The sequence below is a fragment of the Anticarsia gemmatalis genome, chromosome 5 (genome assembly GCF_050436995.1).
Source record: "Anticarsia gemmatalis isolate Benzon Research Colony breed Stoneville strain chromosome 5, ilAntGemm2 primary, whole genome shotgun sequence".
NCBI lineage: Eukaryota > Metazoa > Arthropoda > Insecta > Lepidoptera > Erebidae > Anticarsia > Anticarsia gemmatalis.
Genome location: NC_134749.1, coordinates 3,309,919 through 3,325,688, shown reverse-complemented (window position 1 = coordinate 3,325,688; position 15,770 = coordinate 3,309,919).

Below are 15,770 nucleotides of genomic sequence, written 5' to 3'. Positions count from 1 at the left end.
AAGAAAATAAGCGATTTTATTTGCTATGTTAATAAAACTGTTGGTTATTTAGTCTATAAAGTTATCTTGGTTTTTGTTTCTACGCCTACTTATGTTTCCTTTTGAATTATGTCGGTTTGTGAATTTTACTGAGATTATGCCCAGGCTACCAGTTTAGAAAGGTTTTAATTTTCTAGTACCACGTTATTTTATTACATTTTACTTCAAAACAAGTAACAGCAGTATCACACTCCAAAAATTAACACCCGTCTTACATTTTATAACATACAAGAACGAAATTACAATAAAACACAAAAGCAATTTTAGCCAACGTACTTAACAGTTCATCACTTGTACCAAGTTTCGTACGCCGGAGGAACGTGGTCTCAATTATTAAACAATGCAATCGTCTCGGCCGGCACAACCCTAGCTTTAATACTTGATACTTGAATACCTAGTACTCGTATTTGGGTCAGGGTACATACGCCTCCCCGTATCGTTGCGATACCGGTGAAATTATTTAGTGATATCTCGACATGAATTTCAGATCGCTAAGTGAATTCTGGAGCATTATTTTTCGTACCCTCAGTTTTGGATTGTTTAAGATTGAATTTGTATTTTGTTTCTATTATAGAAGGATGGATTGTTTAAGATTGAATTTATATTTTGTTGTTCGTCTATAAGATTGTAGAACATTTGAAGTTTTCAGTTGTGCTTATCACTGTGAAACTGTTTGTAACATGATGTAATGAAAAGGTGCTAGTATAGAAATATTAACCCTATCATTTTTATAGAAGAAAATTGTGCTACAGTAAATAAGTTGTTGATGGTGTAACGATATTTATTATATTTTTTCTTATAGGTAGATACCTACTCTTACGATTTATTTATTGCCGACGTTGATTCTATTGACGATTGTTTCTATAATAAAGTTACCGGACAATGAAAAAAAAAAGTGATCTTTATTGTTATGTGAATCAATTTTAATGCGAAAAACTGTCGAAACCGGGTACTCACATATATTTTTTTGTGTTTTGTGGAATGCCAATATTTCTTTCAGGCCACCAACAGTAATATGTTTTTAAAGTAAATACTTATTATAAAGGCTAGAGACCGCTTCCTCTTAAAATAAGTTTCAAAATTTCAATTTGTATTTTGGGAAGTATTTTTTCAAACAAATCATTTCGTCAAAGAAGACAGCCTGTCATGTGTAATAGCAGATAGTGTGAACCTCAAACAAAACGGAACAGGACGAACACTAGATCTTGTTTAAGCTTGTCGTGAGGTGGCACATACGAGGACAGCTTTAATTGGAGGGCACTTAGTTCGCGAGCCCTTACAAAGAACGGCGCCCCTTGTACACATTCTTACGGCTTTTATACTAATAGTGACATGACAAGATATTACAGAGAAGTACTATAGAGTTTCACAATATTAAATGGTTTTGAAAGCAGACAGTTTTACAATTAGATTTTTTTGACAGTGATTGAGAAATGTTTGACAATCAGACTGTCTCAAACTTTGGTAAAGTGAAGTGGTAAACTTTTGTACAGTGTACATATTTTATTAACAAACTTACCTACAAAACTCACTTAGGTAGTAAATAAAGTGTTGTCTTTCGTGGAAATAAAAAAAACTATTCGAAAGAATGAAAGTTCCCAACTCGCACTTTGCCAGCATGGTGGACTCAAGGCCTAATTCCCTCGTTCCAGCAGGTTACCCTTGCCCAGCAGTGGGAGATTAACGTGTGACATATATAGTTCAGTAAATATACACTAGTTTTTTTTCAAGTCTGTGCCATATAAGTACGTAGGTCGATTGTCCATGCATATGGTGTACGTTACGTAGATGGATATTTCATAATAAATTTTCCATGATAAAGTAGTGAATCTATACTAATATAATAAAGCTGAAGAGTTTGTTTGTTTGTTTGTTTGAACGCGCTAATCTCAGGAACTACTGGTCCGATTTGAAAAATTCTTTCAGTGTTAGATAGCCCATTTATCGAGGAAGGCTATAGGTTATATAACATCACGCTACAGTCATAAGGAGCGGAGTAGCAACGAAAAATGTTACAAAAACGGGGAAATCTATATACTAATATAATAAAGCTGAAGAGTTTGTTTGTTTGTTTGTTTGAACGCGCTAATCTCAGGAAACTGGTCCGATTTGAAAAATTCTTTCAGTGTTAGATAGCCCATTTATCGAGGAAGGCTATAGGCTATATAACATCACGCTACAGTCATAAGGAGCGGAGTAGCAACGAAAAATGTTACAAAAACGGGGAAAATTTTGACCCATTCTCCTTAGGTGACGCAAGCGAAGTTGCGCGGGTCAGCTAGTATTTCATAGTATAATACACTCAACAAACATACAGTTCAGAGATTTTTCCATCAGCATCTAAGAGAGTTCATATCTCACATTGAAACAATCGTGCCGCACAAAAGATAACAAATGGCGCTTTTAACGCACTCGTTTGTGGTAGTGTTGTACGTTTTGTTTTGTTGTGTTATTTACCGCTGCTCATCACGCTAGTGAGCTGTGAATGATGCAAAATGATCTGTTGGGGTGCTCGGTTGTTCAGAATTTTCTTAAGAGAGTTTACCTTTCACAGTAATGTTCGTACTGTTTTAGTATTCCAATTGAAAATATATGTATCGATATTAGTTATAGTATTTTTTTTAAACAACTCCTCGATCAGACCCGAGGCGGTTATTTGTGGATCCGTGGATCGCACAAATAATTGCTTCGTGTGGGAATCGAACCCACGACCTTCCGACGCAATGGTATCGGCGTGGCTAAACCACTGCGCTAGGGAGGCAGTCATCAGTATATATGTAAGTTTAGTGTTTATTGGTGACAGTACTTGTAAAGAACTCGATAAGTTCCATAACTCTTCTATAAGTTTGATAAAATGTTGCTCACAATACAGAAATAGCAAGTGCAAATAAAAATAAAAAGTTTCCAACTACTCGCTTGGAAAAAAACAAAACTCAAGTCAGAAGTATTCAAAGTAATATTAGTCGTGGTATATTTTTTTGAGAAAGTGTTAAGTGATTACCGATTCGGGACTAAGTTCGGCAGACTTGGATGTTGCCAGACAACGTATACGATCGTTATGGAAATTTCAACCCTTAACTTTCAGCACCCCGTACGGTTTAATCGCTCAAATTTTCTTACAAGTTTCCACGAGAAACTCCCGAAAATCGAAGGGTGAATAAATTTAAAAACCTCTTAATACGTAGTGGGTGGCGAAAAGTAAGAAAACTTTATGTTTACCCCGCACTCGGTAATATATTTTTTTCCTAATCTAAGTGAGTGGTTTACGGAATTCGGGGTATTTTTTAATAAGTTCATAAACTTCTTGAAGGGGTTGAGCCTCGATTTATTATTTAACGTCCGTTAAAAGCGTCTGCGAAGCGTTTCTGATTCGATCAAGTTGCTTTAAATTTTATGGATTCTGGTAAAATTACTGATTAATTTTCATATCGGTACACCGCTCGTTGTGGTTTTGAAGGAGGTAACTGTTTCCCGACTTGCTCCCCTAATCATCATATTGGAATATGTCTACTAAAACCATTATTTAATACATGAAAAACACAATAAATCGAAATGAAAACAATCGATCTAAAAAAAAGTTCACGTCCTCAAAATCACCCTGATATACAGATATTCACTTCAACACATCGAATATTTATTTAACGGTTGAATCAAAGTGTGCATTACAGGGGGCATTTGTTTAAGCGCACGCATCCCCTACGGTGGGCCTCAACACGACAATACACTTTAACACCCCTCATCATAGATTGACAGAACCACTGGTTTGGACCAATCTCACACAGATACTGGTGTTTAACTGAAAGTGCAGTGACACTATATCTATATCATAATTGATTGAACGCCCCAATGCGTTTTTAATTTTGGGAATGCATTTTTGATTATGTTTTCACTTGATTAATGTCACGGTTGATTAATATTGTTAGTGTAATTGGAAAAGTGTGTGATCGAGTTCTTGAGGGTTCAATTCCCAAGATGGTATAGGTTATAATTTTAATTAATTATTGGTAATTTAGGGTTGATTTCTGTTAATGCTAACCAAATAATACCTACAACATATTTTAAAATATATTCAAGTAATTAATACAACGGAAAACGTCTAGTTCCAATTGCTCACGGACAAAGTCAAGCCAGACAAATACAACCCTCGAGCTTAGCTTAGGTACCACAATATGATTATGTGTACCATTTTATGTATTGTGGTAAGGGAAATAAATAAATAAAATACAGACGTCGTTGACAAACATATATTATTGTCAACAACGCCTGTGATATTTTAGATATATACATACATACACACATCAAATCACGCTTTGTTCGTATAGGGGTTGGCAGAGTCCAATCCTTACAAACTTCCCCTGCTTCATATTACATTCATGCATTTTGTCATACAGGATTTTTCTGAGATATTTATTTATATGCATTACCAAGGTAATTTATTTACATAATAACTAAAAGGATGTTATGAATAGGTTACATAGTTATATCACATAATATACATAGTTCCCTAGTCTGCCTACCGCTATGGGCAGAAGGCGTAATTTTATATTTATGTATGTATGTAAGAAAAAAGATTTGTTTAAGTTATATCTTATTCCTACAACACATAACATAAACACAACACAAACAATATAAGTATTTTAACACAGAAGTTTATAATTTAAATACAAACAGAAGGTAATACTTACATATTCTCGGCTCGCGGCAGTGGGTTTAAGTAGATTTGTTACAGATTTAATCTCGCTAATCACCGCACGCCGCGGTATAAACCTCTGCTACGTACCGCTGTTTATAAGCATTTAACATGTTGTTGAATGAATTATATCTTTTATTTGGATTATGTTATTTTTTTGTGCGATTGTTGTTACGATTATAAAGTGGCTGAAGTAACTATTACTATAACATCTATAATACAAACATGAATCGCTAAATATGATGCTAAGCGCAAATCTCGAGAGCAGCTGAATCGATTTCGTTAAATTTTTTTTGTTGTAATCCTTGAAGTACATAGATGGTTCTTGTGGAGAGAAAAAAAATCAAGAATCAACTGTTAGACGGTACGAAGTTTGCCGAGTCAGCTAGTATTTAATAATATTTCTACGTCTGTCGTAATGACTGACCTTATATTTAGTAGAGTTATTTCATGATTAAGATAAAAATAAGAAAATATTATTGATAGGTTTATTTTGGTTTTAAATGTTTATTTTATACTTACAGATTGCGATGTTTAAATCGTACTAAATATATTCATATCAGTACAAGTCTCGACGTTGATGTCTTGATTTAGTCTTTTATATTCAATCTTTTCTAAAATTACACCTACATATTTACCAAACATAACCAAAAGATCACCTTACACAGAAAAATACGATAAAACATCAAAAACCCAAAATACAGAAACATTTCTATCCCAAAAATTCTAAAACACAAAACTTGCATTTGGAAGGAAACGTCATACATACTAGAGCATAACGCACACGTTCTTACAAAGCGTGGTAAAGTTTACGATCCGTCGCAGGAAGAGGGGTCCTATCAAGAGACAAAGGGCCGTGTGATGAGTGACGGGACTTCTCGGACCGCACTTCCTCGCCCACTTTGTACCACTGACAAATGATGAGTTCGTACGAATGCTAAGCTCCAATGATTCTATTTTGGCAGTTTTACTTAATGCTGTTCATTAATTTTGGATTTCAGTTGCAAAGATTTGAAGTATTTAGGAGTGTTGTAATTTGTTAGTACTTAATCTGTTAAAATATGTAGATATTTTTATAGAATAGTTGTCAATTCTAAGTTAATTTTATACCGTGCGCTATTATTGAAATGAGAATGTTACGTTTTGTTAAATTCTTTATTACTGTTCACCAATAAAAGAAAAAAATAAAATGTAATTCCGATTTTTAGAAGTTAATAATATTCATTTTACCATTCCGTCTTGTTCAATAAAAAAACTGTTTCGTTTTGGCCCCAAATTCTTACAATTTGCATAAACTTCCACGATGTCGGATTACCGAACAAAACAAAAACGACCTAATTTCTAATAACTGCAATAAAAAAGTTTGCTGCCATTCGAAATTCGAACGACACCAAAATAAAAATAAAACTTCGTGACTCACTCCTTTTCCGATACTTTAATCTTCCAGCCAGTCATAAAGTAAAATCCAAACCACAGATTAAATACTAGACTCCTTGGTATATTTGCGTCGGAGTGTTAAGCTGTTAATCCTCACTTGATGAGGTATTGTGAGGGAAGCAGACGCACTCCGCAAGGAATCGTCTGTAAATGCTACTAAATGAGTCGTTACTTGTTAGACCACTTGGCAATCACACTGATTCAGACCGCTTTAAGTATCTGAGAGTACATCGGATTGTGTTTAGAGAAAAACAAGGTTGTTAGATTTTATCTTTGGCTAGCCAGTTTCATTTCACGATGGAGAATGTTTCTCTTACATTTCGACAAAGTTTGTAGACTGTCTGTAAACGTGTATTAGACTAGTCGTTTTCTTGCCAATTTCAGCAACTCTTTAGAAAACGGTTTTTTTTTATCAAAACACGGGTTAATAAAGTATAGTGTCTATGTTTTTGTTAAATTCGTCTACAGATTTTCGTTTGTATTATTTTTGCAAAATAGGAACAAAGGTAGCTAATGAAATAATAAAACAACCTTTTCGCCTACTCATTAAAATTACGGATTCTAACCATCAAAAGTATAATGAAACAAAGTCTTTTACTGTGACAAGAAAGGCTCATTATAGAAGTTGTCAAAATTGTCCAATTATAATTAAAAGCGGGACATTTTGCGTGATATTATAACAATTAAAAACTAAAAGTACGTACTTATATTTAGAATAAAAGAGAAAATCCATTAATTATTTCCTTTGGCATAGAACAATAGGGAATTAGAAACATAACTATGAGGGATGATTTGGCAATTTTTCTTATTTTAGTGTTGTTTCCTCTCTTAGGCGGGCTGGTCCCGGGGTACGGGTATACCCCACGATTCTTCCGCAACATAAACCTGTAACGATAAATGATAATTATTATATTGTTCAAGTATTTCGATGTAGCTGAATAATATATAGCTGTAGTTATCACGCGGGCTAAGGGAGAAGAGATTAGCTTTAATATTCTCTTTATATAAATATGACTTCTATTTAATTTTATTTAAATGTCTTGTTGCCATGAGCCGACATTTTCTTCACGTTGATTCCAAGTTAAGATAATGATAAATTTAAGAAATCCATAGAAAATCTATAGAACCTTTGTTCTATAGATGGACCATGTGATCACTAAGAAACTGCACTGTACTTTTTATTCACGTGACGTATTTTTTTTTGTGATGACTACATTTTTTGCACACCATTTTTTTATACTTTCCGTTCTTTATACCCGCTGTATCTCCCAACTTGCGCGTCTGTCAGCGGGCCGTCCCCGCTTCAATGAGCACAGTAGGCAGGGCAAGGGGGAATATTTTAAGGGGAGGCACGACGAATTTGGACACTTTAATGCGAGTTTTGATGTTTTATGTTAATATCCAGTTGGCAACTTTGTCCAATAGTCATTGAATCGACGATACCGCCGTACACCCCGAAGCTCACGATAGCAAATTAATTTTCGATATTAATGTTGCGAAATGCTTAATACTTCGCTTTTTACTTCCGAAGTTTAAAAAACCTAAGTTCGTAATTATCGTAATTTTTGCGGTAAATTAACATTTGGGAAAAGTAAGTTAGGCGTTTATTGAAGGTTTACGATTTGAATGTTTTGGGGAATTCGCAGGAAGTTCTTCAAGGTCAAACTGGTGGTGAATACAACCTTGGAAAACTTGTTTCTTAATGTTTTGACAAAAATAATACATAATGTATGAATAATCTATTAGTAACTTTGTATAAACGCGGAACTTTGACAGAATGTTTGGGAACTTTCCATGTGGATATTTGAGGGTAAAAAAGCGAGTAATAAAATAAACAAATAGAAAAACTAAGAAGCGGAAAACACAGTTCACTTATCATAAGAGCTCTCAAAATACATAAATATTTAGTAGGCGTCTCTGATGTTGTACTATAAAAAGTTTTTCGTCAATAAATTCTTATTGATATAAAGATGGACGTTTGCTGTGGTGGTCATAACGCAACATATAGGGTGATTTAAAATCTTTATGGAGGGTTTATAGCGCTTTTGTATTCGAGAACGGATAAATTCTGTATCAAATTGCATAGAGTTGTAATACATACAATATATACAGCTGATTATTATTTTTAAATATTTGCAACTGGCAAAATAATACAACAAAAATCTGTTATATACTTTGAAAGCTTCTATATATATCTAAGCATACATACAGACATAGGGACGGACGCGGAAAGCGACTGTTCTTTATATAATGTAGTGTAATGTAAAACCGAGATATTGTTCAAATCAGTCAGAACCTTTGACAAAAGAATATCTTATCTACACAAAAATATAATTTCGATTTAAAACAGCACTTTTTTTAAGATTATTTTATAGATGACCGCCAATTGTTTTTAGTGTATTGCTGTTTCTATTAAGTTTACCTTTCAAAATATTCGCGGGTTAAGCATCAAACGTATAAAAATTTATTTGTGCTCATTTGAATTTCATCTTGTATGACAGACAGGGTTCATACATAATAAACGCTTTCAGTCTTCGCCCGACTTCGCCCCGCTGCGCCGTGTTGATGCGTGAGACGCAACTTTGTATGCCAGCATTATATTAACGAAATCCCTTTGGCGAAATGAAGTTTTAAATTTTACATTTAGTTTTCTGAATTGAAATTTGTTTTATATGCATTCACGTGGACAGCGATGTGGAGGAGTAATATGACACGTAGCGTGCTTTCCATCTTTTTTATCCATTTGTATAAATAACTAGTAATTCTAACGTAATTCGAAAATGTTGTAAATAATAAACATATTTTGTAAATATTTTTTTAGTACTGAATTCACGATATTGTAATATGAATACGTATTTGTATTCACATGTATTATTAAAAGAATGCGTGTATGTTACGATATTATGATATGAATACACATTTTATTCAACATTTTATTTTGCAGCGTCACCATTTATACTTTTTATAGTTGTATTTTATTATGTGTAAGGCATTGTGACATACTGCCAATAGTGTCCATGGGGTGAGACTGGTTTAAGTGCCATTTAAGTACTCTTGACAGGTATCTGCTACTTAGTTAGTCCACAAGTTATTCAAATGATTAACTCCAGTGTCAACTCTGTTCACAAAGAATTTAGGACGAAATTTAGCAAAGATGAGTAAGTCTAATAAACTCGAATATTGAGTCACCTATTTAGCTTGAAGGTCACTTTATACGTAGTACAATCTGACTCATCTATAGATTTTTATGCTTGGATGGATGGATTTTTATGCTTTACCATGATAAATTGGGATTACTTCTTCTTACTCATAAAACTGAAATATATCTATCGCACTAATAATACAATAGTGCTGTAACTCAAAGTAAAACTTTTATCAGAATATTATTTTAATAATAATAAATAAAAAAAATGGTTATAGTGACAGGTTTAGTTAAAATTGTGGCGATGTATTTTGAGCTACTACACTAAAGTATAATAATTATTAGTGCGATATATATATATATATGCTTTTGTTTAAAATTAAGGCCAATAACCTAAAATAAAACGGTCGCGTTATATTTCACTAACAATGTAATACATCGAAAGTTCGACAGAAACGTTCACGCTTTTCTATTTTACTTCTATCTTAGAAGGAATTTTGCATATAAATCCGTTTTGGCGCCACGTCGCCGCATCCCGTTGCAGTCCCGGACACATTCCCACCAATCCCGGAAATTTATTAGTATGAGATCGCGGAGTGAGAGCGTGGGCGGAACTCAACGAACCCGAAATGAATGCACATTCTAGTTTAATAAGACATTCGGTGTAGGGCTGCGTTTTATACGTGGTAAGACTTCCATTACGTAAATTAAGAGATGTTTAATTGCGATTGCTTTCTGGATGATTCACTTTGTATATGTGGAAGATGCGTTATAAATGTGTGTAGTTTAATATTTATCGTGAATGACAAGTGAGCTCAGTGTTAGTCGTGATGTCTATGCAATTTCAATTAGTATAGTATTTAATACATTCATTATAAAAGAATATAAAGAATAGATTCGACAGACGAATATTTTTTTGTAGTTTGTTGTTTTGTAGTAATGGAGTATACAATGCGTCATAGAACAATACCGAATTCTTAAAGTAAAAAATGAATAAAAATTTGTTTAACCCTTTAGTGTCCTACTGCTAGGCAAGAGTCTTCTCCCGTAATGAGGGAGAGGTTAGGCCTTTGGGCCATCATGCTGGCCAATTGCGGGTTGGGGACTTTGTAAACCTTAAAGAACTATTGTAATTAAAAGGCGTGATTTTATTTACGAACGTATGTTACATTTAATTCTAGTAATTTATCTCTAACTGGACAGCAAAATATAATTAAAACAGCTATAGATAAAGAATATATCTGTAAGTCATTCCCACTGTCACACACACCGTATTCTTAACGTTTTTTGTCTGTCTTCCCCTCTGAGACGTTTTATATAATCCATTAAGTTGTCAAGCAAGATTGATATAACGAGATCAGGATCAACTTACTTGGGTGCATCAGTTACGATCATCGTTCGCAAATAAACAATCACAGAACGTTTTCGGTTACGAAGGACATGTTTTTTTGGTGTATCTGTATGGTCACATTATGAAAAAGAATAAAGATAAGTATAAATTTTTCGAACATTATGAGGCATTTTAGTTTGAATATAGTTGGTCGGTTTGGTTATTATTCATTTATTCTTACATTACTTTACATACTATGCTTTTAATGTCAAATATTCGAATGGGTTTTGCAAATAGTTTTTTTTTAAATCGAGATAAATAGAAATAATCTGCCTGTTGGGGAATTATTTTAATAGTCAAGCAATAATTTAATTAATATTTATGTAAAACAGGATCTTTCAAAATAAATTAAATGGAGATATCTACATAAATATTTGAAGTCACAAATCACAAGTAAGACAAAAGCAAAATCGAACCTATATGCTACGCCGTAGCATTCGTAGCTGTCGTCTACAGCGTAGCAAACTTCGTAGACGCGTAGTTAAAAAGTGTATTACAATGAGTAAAGAGTCACATGGTGCTTACTGCAGTTGACTAGTTCCGTTGTTATCAACATGTCTGCTGTGCCCCGTGAAGGCAGACACAAAAAATCACTCTTTCACTTGGATGCATACAATCAACAAGCAGGAAACAGCGAACTTTTGAAAAATTTCCGCCATATCCGCCCTTTGTGATGTTCAAAGAACAACTGTGTATCGATACAGTATGGTTCGTTTCCGATATGTGATGTATGTTCAGGTTATTTTTGTATTACATTTTTTGAGAATAATAACTATATGGCGAGTGTAATCTTAGCGATAGTCTATTGATACAAAGTATTAAAATCTGACTAGTCTTGTTAGCGCTTCGAAGTTTCGTAATGTGCTCAGGCTGCTTAGAATCCTGTGTCAGTGACACGAAATCTCTATCTTTCATTTCAAGAGAGAGATTATACGAAATGATTAGTAAAAAGGTGCAGTAACTTCAGAAATAAAAGAGGGGAATGTTTTAAATATTACGAGTGTAAAACTTTATCCGTAGTTCTCTTTTTTTACGAAGGATATCTGTCAATCTTCGATGAAATAAACTCTATTTTACAAAGCAACACAAAATTGATTCTCTCATAGACGTTGTTTAATAAGAAGCAAAATCTGATAAATCAAATATGATAACAGCAATCAAAAGTTACAGTATAGGCATTTACAAATTTTAAATTGTCAACTCTATATTATTTAGTCTTTGTTGATTGTCATTTTTCTGCTCGGCGGGAGGGTAGTGTGACAATGCGCCTCGGTACAGGAGGGGGCTACGTGTTTGTGATGTTTTCATTTTTCACTCACTTTTCACCATTTTTTACAAAAAATGCCTATGAAAAGGACCGTTTTGGTACAATTGGGTCTCATGCCCAGGTATTTCGGGAAATATTTTTGTTTTTGATAGTTTGTTATTGATTTTCCTCGCGTGTTAAATTGCACATCGATTAAATTATTGTTAAATAGTAACACTGATGTTCGAAATTTACTACTTTCATTTCAACGAGTATTCAGTTCAAAAGAATACTAAATTTTAAGTTCTAAGCATTCTTCGTCGTAATTTCGTCATGTAGACACATACAAAAATATACGTACTTAAAATATAAGTAACTTTATGATTTTCATAAATTTATACAGCCTTAAAACATAAAAAAATTGCGCCTGATTCGCACGGGATAGGTAAAGACCAAATACCTTAAATAAGATTATTATACAGCCTAAAATTTAACATAACAAAATAACGAAGGCATTTTACAAACAAACTCCTGTAAAGTTCAAAGTAACCTATACAACACAACACGAATCAATTTATACTAGCATATCCCCCGGAGCACCTTGCAGAGGTCGCACATCACTTTATCGCGGGGCCCCGTCATTATGATGCGTTCAAACTCTAATTGTTTCCGAGAGGAGTATCAATTTGCAAGCAATTTGTAACGAATGACTTTGAAAATGTCTTGTAGTTGCTACCTTTGTGGGAGTATATTTTGCATTGTAAAACACGTATTATTATTATTGTTGGTGAATAGGAAGACGCTGTGTTTGCAGATTTGATGCGTAATGTTTGTTATAAATAAATGTATAATCATATATTATGATCAGACGTGTTTTTTGTTGCATATGGTAGTGTATGTTTTATTTGGTAATTCAGTTTGAGAAATTTCGTGAAAGTGGGTTCATTAGGTTAGCTGTAACAAAGTAACAGATAGACAGACAGCCCCAGAGTTTTAAAATTGTGATCAAATTTTGTTATAAATACCAATGTCTGTTACGTCTGAATCCCAAAACCGATATTGATGGCATTTAGATTTTACATGGAAAATAGGACACGGTTTTATACACATTTTTTTATTTTATCCAAATAACATACGAGCAAAACCACATATGGTAGCTAATACTCTACAATAGAACTATCTAACCACCGGTCAGTGATATAACTACAGTTATCTAAGCCATAAACCGGTAGATGTGATATCAAGATGTCTCTGCGCCGCAAAGAGGTCGTTAAGACGTCGGCTCCAGACGTCTCAGGACTGCTCTGATAGGCGGTCTGCTTACTCTTCACTGGTCAACGTTATATTTTATGGATGTAGGTGAGATGAGCAATTTTGGGTACGGGAATTGAGGTATTGGAGTTAATAATATTATATTAGACAATGACTTATAGTGACTTGGAATGAAAGTAGGTAGTTCTAAAACCAACGGGCAATATGACGGTCATGCCGATTTAGTGTCTTGTAGTTTCTAATCATTGACTTAAGCATGCCTATTTCAGGACTTAAATATAATGTTTGACTGAGTCAATTCTACGTTTATCAAGTAGTATTCATTCCCTTGTATAGTTAAATAGGCAATAAACAAAATACCTCGCACATAGAAACAAGATAAACCTATAGTCGGGTCGCTACAAAAGTGCGAAATACGTGATCATTGAATTATCTGTATTAAACTTATACATGGTTATACATTCTTTATTATACCAAAAACATATATAAATGAATAACCATACTCCTACGATTTTTCTGATGACGAAACGAAACTGTTGCATGTTTGTAATTACCCGGGTACAGAACTTCATTTCATCAAAAATTGCTGTTGAAAAATTCACTTATACTCAGTCCTTACTTCACAGACATGATTTAAAAATAAACTTCTTTAAAACTGAGAAGATCCAATCTGTTTCTATTTAAACCATTTCTTTGAAGTGCATCGTCCTTTCCTCCAGTCCTCCCCTGCTCCATACTTTTTCTCCCCAAAATAATTAAATTCCTTGTAACAAATGACTTTTCAATGGAATGTAGGAGAGTAATTGTTGCAGTGACTTTATTAGTTTATGTCTAAGCCTTGATTGAAACTGGTTTTAATCATTGATGCAATAAAAAAAGTTTTTTTTAAAGACAACTCCCGCACTAAGAATTGCCCTTGTGTCGCGCGGACTTTCACAAACATACAAACAACGGACACAAATTACAACCAGACCCGAAACAGCTATCTCGTTTCGCACAAATAATTGCCCCGTGTGTAAATCGAACATTCGATCTCCTGACGCAAATTGTTGCATGGTGATCACCATAACCACTGCGCCATGGAGGCCGTCAAAGTTAAGTTGTCATTAGTTTAACATATATTATAATTATGAGGCACTTAAACACAGTTCACTCTATAATAAAATTATGCCAAATTAAATAGCAATCGTCTTGCCCCCAGTTATGCGGGAATAACATAATTATTCATGGCTAGGCGTGAGTGCATTTCAAACGCCCCTTAAACCTTCGAGTATAACAGGCGTATGTACATATGTATACATATATGTATACACCATATGACATAATGTGCGAATACATGTTTTTAAACATTCCAATACTTAGATAAATAAATAAATTATGTCCCACTGCTGGGCAAGGGTCTCCTCGCATAATGAGGGAAGGGTTAGGCCTTGAGTCCACCACGTTGGTCAATTGCGGGTTGGAGACTCATTGCTTGAATATATGTTTAAATCGTTTGTCACATAATTGTTATGCTACTTATTATGTACGCATCAATGCATATTATTTTGTGTCTGCTTAGATTTTCCCTTAAGATGTATCGTGACACTAAAGTAACGAATGTAGAAATAAATAACTGAAAGTATTTTCGTGCTATAAATTATTTAGGCTTCTTAGCGTGGAGTTTCTAAATTAAACTTTGGAACCGCTTCAGACATATAAATTACTTAGACTAGACCTACTTAAAATTAGTTCAGAGCTTTTCAAACTAACTGAATAAATTCTCCTACTAGAAGTAATATCGGAACCTAAACATCGGTAAGTACTAAAGTATAGTAGTTAAGTATATACATTTATAATATCATTATCACCTATTGTAAACAAGGGCGTAGGCAGAGGTGCATGAAATTCACCCACGTTTCGCCATTAACAATGTTAGTCCCATGTAATATTTTACAAACTTCTTGCCGTTTGCCGGACACATTACTAGACTTACGGCATTATTCTAATATAATTTAGACAATACTAATAGTACTTGACCTGACCCGGGAATCGAACCTGAGGCCTCAAGATTAACAGTGGGATGCACTACCTACCGCGGCACAAAAGCTACTAGCTAATAAAAGTGTGACATAAGAAAATAATATATGTCTCTAGTCTGCATCTAACAAACAATATGTTTAACCTAACCTAGCAACCAATCTCGACAGTGTATTTAAGCGACCAACCGCATGAATCACTCAGAGCTCCAAATGATTTCCCCGAAGTCTATTTACTTTGCAGCTCACCGTTCCCACGGAGATTTTAAAACTTCAACATAGAAAAATGTATTTACTCAAACGTCATTAAAAACTACTCAAGAAAACTTTGTAAACTAGATATTATTTTTCCTGGACGCCATCTTAATCCGCAGTTAAACCTTGTAAAGACGTCTCGGTCAAACGTAGCGTGAACAGTAACATTGTTTGGAGGTATTTTTTGTTAGTCTTTGCGTGAAACGGCTTTGAAATAAAGGCGTAATTTAATTATCAGATTGTACACGAAACTGTAAATATGATGGCGTTTTTATTGTTGA